Source organism: Scardinius erythrophthalmus, assembly GCF_964197995.2.
Source record: "Scardinius erythrophthalmus genome assembly, chromosome: 15".
Lineage (NCBI taxonomy): Eukaryota > Metazoa > Chordata > Actinopteri > Cypriniformes > Leuciscidae > Scardinius > Scardinius erythrophthalmus.
Window position 1 is genome coordinate 9,537,755 of NC_138235.1, and position 18,006 is coordinate 9,555,760.

Genomic DNA, 18,006 nt, shown 5'->3' on the forward strand with positions numbered 1-18,006 from the left:
GACATACCAAAAACAGGACATGATGTCATAAGATGTGACCCTAAGAAGCACAGACTGCTCAATTTTTTCTCGTTATAGTCGTGATGTTGCCCATCACAGTTCAGTGCAGGATCAGAACCGCGTCTCCTCACAGTAGATCTTCATTTGTTTGTGTGGGGATCAGGGATTCCTGACGCTGTTTTGACTCCTTTACACATTATATAAGCTCTTCACGAGTTCTCAGCTGGTCAAAATACCATCATATGTAGCTACACACATACAACAGATTATTGTTTTGGATGTTTGGTAAGTTCTGTTGTGAAAGCCGACCAATCAGGTTGTGAACATACAGTATCCCTGTGCCTTTAGGTTCAGTATCTTTAGGTTCGATACGAAAAATGCAAATGTGAACGCTATAAGTGGACCCGGACCAAATGAACCAAGCGAACCGAACTACAAGTGTGAACACACCCTTAGATATGCAGTGCTGGAGAGCTGAAGACTGTATATTTTTGGGATGTAGTTTATACTGCTAAACCCATAAACCCATGTACATATCTGTTGTGTCTGTTTTTGTTTGTTCATGTTGCTTGTTTCATGTGATTCCATTTTCTTCATGTGATTTAGTCATGTGTTTCCTGTCATGTGACCTATGCTTCCTGCTTGTTCATCTGTCATGTTCTGGTTCAGTGGCTTGTTATCGTATCATTTCTGTCTTTTCATTGGTTAATTTTCATCAGTTCCACTTTGTCATTGTCAAGTAAAGTCAAGTCACCTGCTAACCCCTGCTGGTCAAAACAGTGGAAATGCAACTAAAACTCATGTCAAACATGCATTAAAACACCTTCTAACAAACACATTGCAAATGTTTTATTGAAAGTAAACTCTATCAAATGCAATTAACTAATCATCTAATAAGATTTAATGTTGTGTCTGTGTAATATGTGTGCTTTTATAAATTTTCAAGGCTTGTTTAGTTTGTTCCATTGATGGCGAATAAGAGACTATTCACTATTATTCCTTTTAATTATACCAATGTCTCATTAAAATGTGTACAAATGTATAAAACTGATCAGAGATCAGGTAAAACCCATAGACACTTGTTCAATGGTTCACCGTTGAGGGGCGATCTCAGTAAATCCACATGATTCATGGGTTCACAGAGATCATCGCCCAACAGTGGTGAACCTTTAAAATTTTGAAACGTTTTTTAAACAGTTATGACACAACAAAGCCTCGTAACAAAACTTTGGCAGTTTGATACATGCTCTGAACCACTGATTTGAAACAAAATATTTGTAAAGGTTTCGAAGCTTCATGAAGCAGTGTTTCAAAATCCCCCATCACTAATGTTCACGCCTGCTCAAGTTCATTTCATCGTTTAGTTCTGTTTTATTTATTTATTTATTTATTTATTTATTTATTTATTTATTTAAGTTTAACTTTACTTCAACTCACCTGCAGTGGAATACCATTACAATATCTGTAAAAACTAGTCTAACTTGGGATTAGTCCAGGAACTGGAACATAACCTTTCAATATTGAGGCCTTGATCAATACATTTAGCCTCCAGGTTCTTCCAGGGTGGCTGTCTCACTCTCTATATTAAATAAACTGTTTAATAACAGGTAAGCAATAACAGCCATACTCTAGCTCAAACCCTTACATCAATCATTGTTTGTGTCCCAAAACACAATCCATCAATTCCACCATCTCCTCTTTGTCTTCCAAATAATCAATTTCAATTGAGTTGAGATGAGTAGGTTTCTAACGTCTTTCGATCACAGGGTATAGACCTCTATTAGTTTTAAGCACTGTAAAAACATCTACTGGTCTATTTTCAGTTTTGCTCAATATTTGAAATATTTAGAAATATTGACTTTAAATAATTTTTTACTAATAAGTTAAATAAAGAGGTTTATACATAAAAATGCCAACCATGTGCATATGCTCCCTATTCAATGTCATTTTGTAGTTCAAATTTTAGGTCAAAGTAGGTAATATTGTTAGCTTAGCTAAATAGAAACAGAGGTCTATAATACCTGGACTGGGCTAGTTAGTATTCCCATTCATCTTAACGGCAGTTTCTCGGCTTGCGCAGGATTCTCGTGAAAGTGCACGATTTTAATGTTTTGATCTTTGCTAATGGAGTCTTTTGCTCAGTATCATAAGCCGCCTGATGTCAAAGGCAGCAGACACTGTCAAAGCCCATTTCATGCTTTTAAGAGTCCTCCTTAAATTGTAAACTGACAAATAGATTTGTCGTTTACAGTATATGTTGCTTGTGAAAATTTTCCAAATGTTTTTGTAATAGATGTGCTAAGTGACGGGTACGTTAAGCCACGCCCAATGTTTTGTACGTGAGTGGTCCGTAGTTGCTGAAGTACTCAGTAAAAGTAAGTGAACATGCAAAGCGAGTGTGTGTCGTTCTTCATCCCGAGTCAGCCTCCTATCAAAATATATTACAGTGGCGACGAGGATTAAAAGTTCTTTTAGAGACTGTTAGTTGTAGAGAAACACTGTTGCACAAACTGGAACAAGGCACGAGTGAAACGCTGCTAACAGACTGATCTAACATGGCAGCGATGCCATTTGGCCGTGTGGATGAATACAAGGAATTGAAGGAGGATTTTGAATCGTACATGGAGCGTTTTGAACAGTGGCTGCTGGCGAATGACATTGCAAGTGAGAAAAAGGTTAGTGTGTTTCTCTCTGTGATCGGGGCAGAGACATATGGACTGTTAAAGAATCTAGTCACGCCGACGAAGCCAAGTGAAATGTCCTATAGCGAGCTGAAAGCAGCGCTGTTGGCGCATTACAGGCCGCAAACATTAGTGATCGCGGAGCGCTTTAGGTTTCAGAAATGCAACCAAAAGGAAGATGAATCTGTGGCGGATTACATTGTGGCTTTGAGACAGCTGTCAGTGAACTGTGAATTCGGACAGTATTCGAATTACGCGCTCAGAGCGCTCAGAGATTTGTGAGTGGACTAAATTCAGAGTCAATGCGACACAAATTGCTGAGTCAGAAGGATCTGACGTTCAATCAGGCTTGCGAAATTGCATCATCCATGGAGTAACTCGAGAAACACGCTGGAAATCGCGGGTAAGACAAAAGATTTACAGTCAGTGAATGCTGTGAAGGAAACAAAACTACCATTGGAGAGGAAAGGGGAAGTTTAAGGGGAGAGAAGATTCTGAAAAAGGAAAATACCAGAAAAGAGACCAGAGACAAGAAGATAACAATAAATGTTACAGATGTGCTGGAAAACATTCAGCTAGAGACTGCAGGTTCAAGAATGAGAAGTGTCTTGCGTGTAACAAAATTGGACACATTTGCAAGAGCCTGTAGAAATAAAAGAACAGTGGGACAGACACAGTATGTGGAGGCAGAGTGTTCTAATGAAAGAAAAGAGGATGAATCAGAGTTATTTGGTGTGTATACAGTATATACAACCTCAAATGGAAAGAAAGGAATTGTGGTGAATGTGAAATTGGATGGTAAGTCTGTGGATATGCAGTTGGACACTGGGGCAGCGGTGTCGCTGATGTCATAACTGTCATACAAAGAGTTCCTGTCTCACATACAGTTAAGCAAAACAAGCATGCATAGATGTGCCAGTGCAGTTTGGAAAGCACAAAGTGACACTGCCATTGGTCATTGTCAAAGGGGAGAGACCAACCATGCTGGGCCGAAACTGGCTGGAGAAAATTCAGTTAGATTGGCCAAACATTTTCATTGTGGAGAAAGCTGAAGTGGCCTCTGACCCTGCAGTAAAGTGCAATTAAAGATTGTAAAGCTACTATCCTAATGCAACTCTGATCTTTCAGAAAGTGAGACCTGTTCCTTATGCTTTACGAGAAGCGGTGGAAAAGGAACTGGAAAGACTGGAAAAAAACAGGCATAATATATAAGATTGAAGTGATTGGGCAGCGCCAACTGTAGTCGTGCCAAAGAGCAATAAGTCCATCCGCATCTGTGGTGACTATAAAGTCACTATAAACCAGAATTTAGAGGAAGAAACATATCCGCTGCTCAACACAAAAGATTTGTTAGCTAAGTTGGCTGGCAGAACATTGTTTAGAAAACTGGACTTGGCACATGCATATTAGCAATTAAAATTAGACTAGCACTCAGAGAAATACCTCACCATCAATACTCACCGTGGCCTGTACAAGAACCATCATCTCAGTTATGGACTGGCCAGTGCTCCTTCTATTTTCCAGGCTGTCATGGATCAAATCTTGCAAGGGCTAGATCACGTCACCTGTTTCCTTGATGACATTCTTGTCACTGCTAGCTCAAAACACAAGCACATCAGGAGACTGGACGAAGTGCTTTCCAGATTGGAGAGGTATGGACTCAGAGTAAAACTTTCCAAGTGTCAGTTCATGCAAGGCAGTTTTGAGTATATGGGGCACCGCATCGATAAAGAGGGTCTTCACCCAACTGAGGAAAAGGTGGCAGCGATTGTAAACGCCCCAAAACCAAATAATGTCACAGAGCTACGGTCTTTTTTGGGCCTCCTGAATTATTATGGTCAGTTATACAAAATCTGTCCAGCCGGCTTCAGCCTTTACACAATTTGTTAAAACAGAAGCAGCCATGGAGCTGGACTGCTGCGTGTGAGACGGCTTTTGAGGAGGCTAAACAGCTGTTGCTTGGTAGCACAGTGCTGGTGCATTATGATGGCAACAGACCCATGAAATTAGCATGCGATGCCTCACCTTATGGGGTGGGCGCTGTAATCTCGCACATTATGGACAACGGTGAAGAGCGCCCCATAGCATTCGCATCCCACACACTGACTGAGACAGATAAAAGGTATGCTCAAATTGAACGGGAAGCATTGTCCATCATCTATGGGGTTAAAAAGTTCCATAAATATATTTATGGATGGAAGTTCACACTCATAACTGACCACAAGCCTCTGCTGGCAATCCTCGGACCAAAGGCAGGGATACCAACCTTGGCAGCTCTTCGAATGCAGCGTTGGGCATTAGTGCTGATGCCTTATAATTATGACATTGAGTATCGCAAATCAGCTGATCACATGAAGGCCGATGCAATGTCCAGACTGCCAGCCATGGGTAAAGATTGTATTGGGAAAGATGGAAGCGTGTTCTACTTTTCCCAGGTGGATGAGCTTCTTGTGTCTGCAAGGGACATAGTTCACGTAACACGAAAAGATCCGACATTATGCAAAGTGTGGAATTATTCACTGAATGGCTGGCCCAACTATGTGTCAGAGGAGGGTCTGAAACCATATTTCACTCGCAGACATGAGTTGTCGGAGGACCAAGGCTGTATGTTGTGGGGAATGCGTGTCATAATTCCCCCCAAATACGGATTAAGATTACTGGACGAGTTACACCATGAGCATCCAGGAATCTGCCGTTTGAAGGCCCTGGCTCGTAGCCACCTGTGGTGGCCAGGTTTGGATGGCTGCATTGAAGAGAGAGTGTGGACCTGTAGCTGCTGCCTGGCAATTCAAAAGTCCCAGCTGTGGCACCCCTTGAGCCCTGAGCGGCCCCTGAGCGGCCATGGCAGAGGATCCACATTGATTTCGCAGAAAAAGCAGTTTTTCCTAGTAGTGATTGACAGCCATTCAAAATGGTTAGAGGTTGTGCCGATGTCATCAATCACCTCCTCGCTCACCATTGATGCACTTCAAGGATTGTTTGCATCTTATGGGTTACCGGAGAAGGTGGTCTCTAATAACGGGCCGCAGCCTGTGTCTGCTGAGTTCACAGATTTCTTGAGAGGGTATGGAATATAACATACACGAGTTCCTGCCTACCATACGGCCTCAAACGGTGCTACAGAAGGAGCTGTTCAGACACTGAAACAGTCACTCCTGAAAGGTGTTTTCGAGAAACAGGGTAAGCAGATGCTTTCACTCAAGCACATATTGGCAAATTTCTTGATAATGTACCATAGTACACCTCATACGGCCACAGGAAAGACACCAACGGAGCTGTTCCTCAAGCGTCACATCTGAACACGCTTTTCACTGTTGAAGCCTGATCTAGCTAAGTCTGTTCAAGAAAAACAGCAGGAACAAAAGAAACAGCATGATCGGGGGAAAAGAGTCCTAATAGCCTTTGTTGAGGACGAACCGGTAAGAGTTTGAAATTTCAGAGGAGGACAGGAGAAATGGTTGAGCACATCTGTGATCGAACGAAAGGGTCCTGTAAGTTACCTCGTGCAGGAGGGTTAGAGAAGGCGCACTGTGCATGTGGACCATATGTTACCTAGAAATGCTGCAGAAGGATCTCCCTTGCATGGTGTGTTAGATTTCCCGAATCCAGCTGGCACTGATGATTGCAGTGGACCATTGAGCTTTCCTTTGGTCAGAGACAGCTCTGTGCCAATCATTGAGCCTGAGATCACTGGGAACACAGAGAACTTCACTGCACAAGATCCAGTGAGTGCAACTCCCTCAGTGAAAGCTGTTGGCAGATATCCACAGAAAGTTTGCACTACTCCAAAAAGGCTGGATTTATATGTATTTTACTATTATGGGTTTGGTGCTATTGTTTTGATGTTAAAGGAACAGGTTGTTGAAATGTTGTGAAAAATTGTTACCTGAAAATTGGTAACTGTTGTGTTTTCTCTGTTGCACAGATGTGAAAAAAAGGTTTATTTCTAACATGTTGATTTCTAAAGAAAGTGTTTCAAATCTAAAGGGGAAGGGTGAGTGGTCCGTAGTTGCTGAAGTACTCGGTAAAAGTAAGTGAACATGCAAAGCGAGTGTCTGTCGTTCTTCTTCCCGAGTCAGCCTCCTATCAAAATATACAGTTTTCATTTGGAGAGAAATGGTTAGCTTTGAATGTCTGTTGCCCTCAGAATAGTGTAGTTAGTGCGTACCAGCTAACCAGCTTTGACCGCTTGGTTAAAATGAGCTTAGCCTCTTGCACGGTTCATGTGAGGAGTGCTATTGGCATGGTGAGTGGCTTTTCCTTCCCATCCTTTCAAAAATGCTGTAGCCCTATCAGGATAATGATGGTGTCAAATGATAATGCTATGGTATTTAGATATATGCCATGGCACAAAAAGACAACCTTTTATATACCATGCCATTTATGTGGTTCTCCATTGTACTCCAAACATGCAATGATAGCAGTTTCTCATGACCAAAAAGCCAGGTCAGTAGGTTTTGAGACAAGGCCTACATTTTTCTTTGTAGTAAATGTTGTACAGATGTGAATTATGTATGCCATTGCAGCATTTAATGTCTGCCTGGTAGTCTGTAACTTATGCTAATGGTAACAATGTACATGGAAGGATTTCATCCAATAAGTCATCCAGTCCCGTTTCAGTTCTATGATTTGATGCGTGACAAGTTTGTCCATTAGCATACATACAGTATATATTATTGTATGTGTAGTTACTATCGCTTTAAATGTTTTTGAAGCATGCCCAACCAGAAGTGATGAGTTTGCTAGATGTAATACCAGCACCTGCTTCAGGGAACAGTTTCTCCAGGAGCACAGTGAACATCTGTTCTACAAACCAGCTTGTTGTTTAAATGTATTGTTGTGTTTGGCAAATGATTCCTAGGAAACGTAACAGTGTCTTTCTCTTTTATATTAAAACTAATGTGTGTGTATTGTCTTTGTTAACCCTTAAAAAAAGTATACTTCAAGTTCATTTTAGTAAGTATACTTTATGTAGTTAGCATACTAATAGCAATGTTCTAGAAGCATATTTGTAAGTGTTTCAATACTACTTAGGACTGAATTGTCCCACTTTTTAGTGTATAAAAGTATACTTTTAAGTATACTTTAAAGAGTAACAGTGTAAACTGTTTTAACCCTCTTTTTGGTGTTAAAAAATCTACTCTCAGGATTTAGTAAAGACACGCAGCGAAAAATTTGCGCCGAAAAGGCGCGGACAGGGTTATTGTTGCTGTTGACCTTAATGCATACAGTATGCATTTATAGGAGTTTCCCGTTCAGACCCAAAATGTATAGGAGGAGAGTATTTAATTGAATCAGGCCAGGTGAAATTCGTATGTACACTACCAGTGGACTAGCCTACACACAAATTCAGATACTCAGAATTGGCATCATATCTGTTTTCTAAATCAATATTTCCAAACCATGTAAGTTTATAAGACTGCATGTAAAACTATGTGGAAAAAAGTTTTTAATAGGCTATACTCAATCAAAATGGTAAACACAACTACAAGCCAAGTATACTTAGAATACTTAATTTCAGTATCTAACGATCAAAAGATTGAGTATAGGACAAATACACTGAGGCTTTTCTGTCAGTACTTAAGTGCAATTTTAAGTACATAAAAAGACTGAAAGTATACTTTCTCATTTTTAGTTTAAAAGAATTATATTAATAATAGCACACTTGATTAAATCTAACATTATCATTTTTTGATAAGTAAATATTTTTGCATATTCAATAAGCGACACAAACAAAACACAATTAACAGATTATTAAAATAAAATCCTAAACCAAAGTAAATATTTCCTTAGTTATTTTTTGTTTGTTTTTGTTTTAACAGTTCTATGTGTATTTTTTTTTTTTTAATTGAGCAAAAATATTCATGTTTTAGCACATACAGACACAATATTTTTACATATGTAACAGGGTTTGGAGGGTCTCAGTATGAAGATTATTTAATAAGTAATTTAATAAACGATTTGTTTACTATTACAGTGTACAAATGAATTAGTTTACTGGCATATCATTAATCTACTGTAAAGAAAATGCTTTCTTCCTCTGGTCATCACATCACTGCGTTGGCGAAGAGCGATGATCTGTGACAGGACTGCAGGAATCTCATTCAGGGAAATAACAAATATTTGGGACTGTAGCTTTGAATCTCTCATCCCGTCTCCTGTTTCTCCTTCTTTCTATCTTGATTTTGGTCACGCTTTCTCTTGCCAACAGCCTGATGGAAATGTCGCGAGTGTGTGTGACGTGCTGAGTTTAGAGATAAACCACTGAACATCTTAAGGCTCAACCACTAGACTAGATCATCTCCACTACTATTTACTATAATCACAAAATCATTCCGGAAAATAGATGTTTCTAACGATCACTGTGTCGCCAGAGGATCACAAACACACATTCTCTCTCTCTCTGATGATTAATCTCTTAATGGCCGTTCTTCCACATTACATCAGACCCCTTGAACCTCCAGTCACATGACTTGCTTAATCACAGCTCAGCCAATCAGGCTTCTTCTGATGAAAGCCCTATCTGAGGGAGCGCTGTTCCCTGGCAACTCCCAGCATGCTTTTCTTACATGCTGTAAGCTCCTCGGTTATTAGCTGTGGCGTCTCTGCTCTGATCTGTTTAGCCAGAGCTCACCTGGGTGATCGGCCTCTCTCTCTCTCTCTCTCTCTCTCTCTGTCTTACACTCCTCCCTCACCATTTCACTGACAACACTGGCTACATACTTTCATTTGTTCCCAGTTTCTTTGTTTACCTCAGGCAAAGTGAAGTCCTTCCATGCGGTTCAAATATTTTTGACAGAGCTATCAAGTATTTTATTTACTCGAGAACACAGTGCATGAGCCTGAAAAAAATGGATTGAATTTAGTTTGATTTCATTTTCACACCATTTTATATTAGTTTGAGCTGAAGCTATGGGTACGTTTACACGACAACGATATGCTTAAAACTGAGTAGTTTTTCCTTTTGAGTTTTCCGCATACAGACGACTCCATTGTCAAAACGATCCCCATTCACACGGATCCGCAAAAACGACTAAAAAACGCCGTATTTTTGCAGCCAGGCCATTAGATGGCGATGAAACACTATAGATGGAACAGGTAATATGCATGTGCATGACTTCATCGTCTTCAGAGACTCGCGATTTTGTAGTTTAAACGGAGACCGGTTTCAAAAACTTGCACTTTGAAATCAATTCTCAAAACTTTGTGTTCTCACGCACACAAAACGCCATTGTCGTGTAAATGAATTAAAAAGTTTATGTTTTTAGTTGAAAACGGTGTCGTGTAAATGAACGAAAAAGTTTATGTTTTTAGTTGAAAACGGTGTTGTGTAAACGACCCCTAATTCTGGCAAGCAGGATGAGTGGCGTGATTGATAATGAGATTGGTATCTCTCACGACAGTGAAGGATGAGAGAAGACCAGGCCTGGACTTTACCTTGTGTTATGTTTTGTTTATGTGTGTGCGACAGTTTTGGGATTTTTTTAGTGCTGATATTTTGTGCTGATGTTTTCAGCCCAATCATGCCTCCTTTCTATGTAAATTAGGCTTATTATAGATTGTGCCTCATATGTCTGCCACAGTTAACAATGCTCTATTTCCGCTTGTGGAAAGCAAACAGATTTTTATTTAAAATATACTTTTTTCCTAGCAATTATGGCAGCAATAATTCATCAAATGATGGAGATGAGCATTATCTGAGCTTTTTAATGATGGAGAAGAGCATGAAGTGATGTATCCAGTCAAGCACCCTTTCAGAATTCAACTTATTATGATCTAAAGTCGGTTTTAACTGCCTTTTCAGATGTTTCAAATCATATGTGCATTATTAAAGTCAAATGACTGTGAAAGTAGGCACTGCAAATCAGAATGCAGTGCTTTGAGTGACTGTGGACAAAAGTAATCTAATGTTTGTTTCTAATAATTGAATTCAGTAGGTCAATAGTTCAAATAGTTCAAATCTAATAGTTTCTTTCTATTAATTAGAAACTTCTTATCAGGCCAGTATACTTACCAGGGAGACTGGTGTGATATATTTAGCAGCAGTCTCTGAAATCTGCTTACTATAATAGGTTTACATGTATGTGCGGTAGTTTTCATTCACTAGACATTTGTTAACACAGTGTTTTCAAAGAAAACCATCCAGTAAATAGTGACGTACTATTTCATGAAACAAAGTAGTGCAGCATTTAGTGCTCCAGAAATGAATTATGGCCAGGTTGCACAAGTCATTATTCTTTGTCCTGATCCCATTTCTTCCCTCTTCTTTGGTTTCCCTGAAGCTCAACTAGTCTCACGTAGCAAGACGTTCAGACTGATGGCTTTCATTGGCCAAGGACTTACCAGAGTCCATCTGACCGACATGTAAAGCAAACAATCACAGTTTGTTTTGCTTCGCGTCATGTTTAGTGGTGTGAAAATGTAACGTCGATGTCAAAATCGTCTTACAATAACAGACTACAGATCTAATAAATGATTAATTCAAGAACTTTGTGCAAGTTTACTGCAATGAGCACTTATTTTCAAAGTTAGAAACACAACAGCGGCGTTCTTCTTCCATGAGGGGGTTTGGCCAAAGCGACTCGAAGGCAAGCCTGCAACTGAAAAACGCCTGCTAATGCTGCGGTACACAAGGAAGGAGACGAGAGGCCTTTTTCTTTCTTTTTTTAATGGATGTCAATGGAGGAGAGGCTTCACTACGCTGATTAAACCGCTGAAGAAATAGCTTATCATTTTATGAATCAACAGCCTATCTGCTAACCTTCAACGTATTTGCTCTTAAACATTAATTTAGATTGACCTATTTTTAGAGTTTGCTAAAAAAAACAAAAAAAAAACAAGGTTTTATAAGAGAAGTCACAGACAATTGCGTGACAGGTATGATTCATTTCACGGCACTTCTCTTTCATTTCTGTTGTATATTTTTGTATATGTTATATTTTGGTTCAGCCGTGACGTCTGAGGCTGGTAGACCAGGTCGCAAACACACATACTGATAAAAATATATAGCTTAAATGCACTATAAATTGCTGTGGATAAAAGTAGCTGCTGAACATTAATATTACGGGTGTCAATTTACCACATTAATTTAGACCATATATGTAGTTATGCTGATAAAAATGTAGACATTTAATAATGTTCTTTGACCTGTATGTGTAGTCCCTAATATTTCCAAACATTAGAGCATTTAAAGCTTGAAGTACCAAATGCAAAACGTCTTTTTGCAAGTTTGTTGGTAAAAATGAACGGTAACTTTATTTTACAGTGTCCTTGTTACATATGTTACATGTACTTACCATAGTAATAACAGTAAATTATGCATAATTACATGCAAGGGCGAAATTGCCAATCGCACATTGGGGGGGACAGCTGTGGGACTTTTTGTGTTGGCGCATGCACACATTTTTTTAATCAAAATAAAATAAAAGTCAGAGTTCGAACACTTAACAGCATACAACAGTCATGCTGTTAAGTGTACTTGGTACCTGTAGGGGGGTCCGGGAGCATTCTCCCCCGGAAGAAAATTGTGTTCATTTTAAAGGTAAATTCATTAATCTGGTGCACTTTGAGTCACCCAAATCCACTGTTAAAAATAAATAATCTACCCGCAAACCGCCCGAACCTATGATATTCTCTGATTTAGATATCTGCATCTGATCATCACTTTGCAATTATTCAAATTCTTAGTGTTAAGCATGATAATATGGTAACATATCACACTGACATAGGCTGATTTAAAATGAACATTTATTTAAAATAAAAGTTATTCTTTTGCCAAAATTATATTTCCTTAATAGCCTAAACAGAGGCTTTACTCAGTTTGGGCCATGCAAATTATGGGAGTTTCCCGGGAGAAATAACAAACCGGGAGGGGTCCGGGAGATGGGGCTAAAAAACGGAAGAAACCCGGGAAAAACGGGAGTGTTGACAGGTATGGCCAAATGTCTGTCAGATTTCACGCTCTTAACTCTTCTTCTGTTTGTTTTTTCCTAACTCACTGACGGTGCACGAGCTACTAAAGGTATAGGGAAAACATGACATGGATTTCAGGAGAAATAGGTTTTGTTATGTATAGTGTAAGGCCAGTCGAATGGATTTGGGAAATGGACCGGCCGGGATTTTATATTTTCGGAGCTGGAAAGAAAGACGTATTTGCAATCACATCGATATTGCCCGCATAATCATACAGTATGATCAAATATTGGGGGGGACAAATTGTCCTTCTTTGAATATTGGGGGGGACGTGTCCCCCTGTCCCCCATAGAATTACGCCTATGATTACATGCAACTAACCCTCAACCAAACCCTTATCCTACCCTAACCCTATAGTAAGTACATGTAGTTGCTTAATATTACCTAGTACTTAAATTGCCCCTATTATGCTATTTTAAAGTTTCCTCATGTTGTTGTGGAGTTTCCTACAACATGTTTACATGCATCAAAGGCCAAAAAACTGTTTCATTTCCTCATAATATACATTTGCACATCACCACATTTTCAATGATTCTCAAATGACTCGTCAGATGAATCAATCTCTCTAAATCTCTCCTTTCCTCGAGCTACTCTGCTCTGATTGGCCAGACAGCTCAGTCTGTTGTGATTGGTTTACTGCATATGATGTTGCAACTGTAATTCCTCAGCATCAGCATTAACAAGTGCATGTCCATCAACAAACTGATTATTTTATTTGTACTAATTTATTTACCGAGTATTTTTCTAATATATTGCGGTGAACACATGGAAACTGTATCAATAACAGTGCATGCATGCAATGTATAAATTAGCCGAGCTTTCTAGCGTGAATGATCTGATGTAACAAACGTTGGTAAAACAAATCTTGCTCCATGATTAATATTTCCTCAAAGTAGTGAGAACGACAGACAATCTGCATTAATAGACACAGTTATAGGTAATAGTGGGCAACTGATTAGCAGAAATATTTCAGTAAGACAGTGATAACGTGAGTTAGCCAGTTAGCAGGAGACCTACACAATATAAACCTCAAAACTAAGTTTTTTGAACTTTAACCACTAATTCTTCACATGCTCGTCCTTGGATTATCCACAGGAATCAGCTGCTGGTTTGAGGTTCAAGGTTTCCCTGGTGTCTGCGCGCGCAATGAGTGGGCGAGCTAAACGCTAATGTTGACGTCACAACGAAACGGCTTATGACTCGTTTGAAAAACGATTCATTTCATTGACTCAGAGTCGACTCTTACTTAGAGCTATGTTACATACTACATGAAAGGTAATTTTCAAAAATCTATTACAGGGGCCCTTTAAATATATAATTACACTGTAACAATGACACCTTAAAATAAAGTGTAACCAAATGAACAATATATTGCCAGTTTGTTCCTGTAATTAATCTGCCACATTAATATAATACTTTAAGTAATGAATAATTGATTGACAGTCCTTGTAAATAAAGGAAAGACAGATGGAGAGCAAGCAAGCAAAGTACTGTTAAAAATCTGTAAATGAATACTGAAGGGGGGGCGAATTAAAGTCTGCATCGAACGCATGGCATGTTTTCGCATTACATCACTGTTGCCAAGGTGATGATGTCATGCTAATAATGACATGTCTCTCTGCACCCCATAATCACACACAACATCTCTCTCTCTCTCTCTCTCTCTCTCTCTCTCTCTCTCTCTCTCTCTCTCTCTCTCTCTCTCTCTGTGTCAATCCATGTCCACCAGAACATCGTCCCCACAGTTCACCTGACTATTCCCTTATTTCGTCACTGGATTTATTTTAGTTGTCCAAACCTGTGGAGGCTTCGCTTCAGGAGCCTTGTGTTGTTTCTCTGGCTGCTTGCAGGTTTAATTAGATATTAGATGCATTAAACATGCTGTGTGTGAATGAAGCATGCCATTTTAGATATCTTAAATCTTAAATAACACACCACATTTCAAATTATTATCAAGTAGCCTGTTTGACATGTGATTTAGTATGTTAGTCAACACATCAAAATAAGTGTACTTCTTTAAAGCTAAACAAAAGATTCTTAGTGAAAGTTAATGCTTTAAAATTTCATTTAAAATTGGTAATTTGACATTTTTACAAAGTGCCTTTTAAAGGTGTACTTAAAGGGATAGTTCACTCAAAAATTTAAATTATCCCATGATTTACTCACCCTCAAGTCATCCTATGTGTATATGACCTTCTTCTTTCAGATGAACACAATCAGAGTTATATTAAAAAATACCCTGGCTCTTCCAAGCTTTATAACGGGGGTGAATGGAGGACGAGATTTTGAAGCTCAAAAAAGCGTGTCCATCCATTATAAAAAGTGATCCAAACGACTCCAGTGGGTTAATAAAGGCCTTATGATGCGAAGCCATGCGATTGTGTAAGAAAAATATCCATATTTATAACTTTATTAGCTATAGTAACTAGCTTCCGGCAGACGGCCGTACGCATGGTTTTAGGGTGAAAGAGTAACACTTGACCGACGCAATGAAGAACGCGGGAGTGCAGAGGATAGAGCAAAATAAAACACTGGTCGCAAATTAGAAGTCTAAAACGAGAAATTTAAAGAGAAATGTTGGAGAATTTCGACATAAGATACTCCTACATCGCGTCAGGGGTTACTCTATGGTGCAAGTCGACTCGTGCAGTGTGTGTACGGTCATCTGCAGGAAGCTAGTTACTATAGCCAATAAAGTTTTACATATGGAGTCGTATGGATTACTTTGTATGATGGATGGATGCATTTTTTTGGGCTTCAAAATCTTGCCTCCCATTATAAAGCCTGGAAGAGCCAGGAAATTTGTAAATTTAACTCCGATTGTGTTCGTCTGAAAGAAGAATGTCATATACATCTAGGATGGCTTGAGGGCTGGTAAATCATGGGCTAATTTTCATTTTTGGGGGAACTATCCCTTTAAGAAACAGTCATGAAAGTGTATTGTCTTTATTTCTTTATTAGGGAAAAACCGAAAGCAAATGTACACATTTCCTCTCACCAGAGCAACCCAGCAACTTTCCATCACAATGTTCCCCCACCCTCTCCCAGTGCACCCCCCCCTCTCTCTCTCTCTCTCTCTCTCTCTCTCGCTCCTCCCCGTAACCCCTTGCCTCATGCTGTCTAAGCCATTCAAGTAGAACACCGCAGGATTATCCTCTACATGAGCTCCTGACACACTCCAAAACCCAGACCGCATAAGAATCTAGTGGAGAACAAAAAAAAAAAACCCCAGAGCCGGACCTGTGTAATGATATCTGGAACATTTTACTCTTAAAAGGTCCTAACATTGTTTGTGGATGGGTTCACTGTTGGTAAGTTCATAGGGGTTTTTCTTTTTTTTTCTCAAAACAAAGCGCTAAATTATGTGCGAATGGAAGAACATTTCCTTACATTTGGTTCTGCTAGGGGTCTTCTTGGCATTTTCGAGTAGATCAGTGATTTATCTTTTATGAAAACCACTGCAAAAACGCAGATGATATTGCTAGAAATATCCTCTACAAGTCAAATGCTTGGACACACTTCACTGAAATGTTCTTATGTCTTTTTGATCTGCATGCTTTTGATAAAATGCATAAATATGCCTATGCATTTCTTTAAACATGTATTTTATTATTATTGTTATTGTTTGTTTACATGGGCGAGATTTAGTGGATATTGTAGGAAAAACAGCTCAAAGTGTCCAGGACGCATGAGGTCCTGTTGAAAAGACATCCCGTGAATCTCCTGAAGTTGGTTGAGAGTGAGCAAAGCTGTAATCTAGACTTTCTCCTACAGTATTCTAAACATCTAAATAACAGTATCATAAATATAAATACTGTAAAAAACCTCTTTTGATACGCTTATGTAGCTCAATGGATAATCCTAAAGGAATAACAGAAACAGCAGCAGATTCAGCATGCTCTGCAGAGTTCACATTAGAGCACTGTCTTGTCTTCTGATAATAACTAATGATAGTTTTTTTTTTCAAGTTGCTGGCAACAATTTATGTTAGACTAGGTGTAATCACTGTAATTAGCGTATTGTAACTCAGTTCAGAAAATGTTGTGATAAAATGCCAGCGAAGTGACAGAAGCAGCCATTATTTTTCACTTTAGGGCAAATTCACTTTACGGTCGTGCCAGTATTGCACTCAACATTGGTGCAAAAACATTACTAACCACGTGCAATCGAGTGTCCTCCCCTGTGAAAAAGAAATGTGCTTGATTGAATTGAATGTGCACTTGTAGTGTACTTCAAATCTTAAATGTAAATTTAAAAACATATAAACATAACATATTAATAAAAAGCGTTCTAAAGAGAGCGCAGTCATGTTTCTTAAAGGGATAGTTCGCCCAAAAATGAAAATGTGTCATCATTTACTCACCCTCAAGTTTTGCCAAACCTGTATCAGTTTCTTTCTTCCGTTGAACACAAAAGAAGATATTTTGAAGAATGTTGTATTTTTTACATCTATGGAAGTCAAGTCTACCGTAAAGTGTTTGATTACCAACATTCTTCAAAATATCTTCTTTTGTGTTCAACAGAAGAAATAAATATGGGTTTGAAACAACATAAGGGTGAATAAATGATGACAGAATTTCATTTCTGGGTGAACTATACCTTTAACACACTTAAAAAGTGCACTTTGCAGTAATGTCAAATTAAATGTTTAACTTTAAAGTGCATTTTAAGTCACTGTGTTTTTAATAAACTTGTGTAATGCTTTAAATAAGTGCACTCATTCTGATGTGTTGACTAACATACTTAAGCGTGTGTAAAGCACTTAAACTACTTTAAGTGTAGGGTGTTATCCAATATTAGATTTTAGGTTAATATATTTTAAATTAACTAAATTGCAACTTCATTACAAAAGTGCATTTCTTGATATATTTAAACACAAGACGTACATGTTTTAATAAAATTACATTAAAGTATATTCTAGTTTACCAGATTAGTATATTTGCCAGTAAACTTTTGAAGTAATAATGAAATTACATATAAAGATGTAATTATGTCCTTCTTAAGTGGGTCAAAAAGCACTAAAGGGTTTATTATAATAAGCATAAAAAACATTTAATATAAATTTAAACTATAATACATTTTCATCTAATTTAAAATAGCATTAAATGTCCTCCTATTACATAATACTTCCTATTACCACACTTAAGTATATTCTCTTTTTAAAAGTATGCTACAGTGTACTTCTTTTTCACAAGGATCAGTTATTGTAGGCCGGATGTGGGCCGGTTCTGGGCCGACACTATGTTGCTGTCTGGGTTGCCACATCGTTTCACAAAATCAGCGCTTTGTCTACTGCAATTAATATTGTGCTATTTAAAAGAGATGGTTTACATGTTTTGTTTATGGAGGAGAA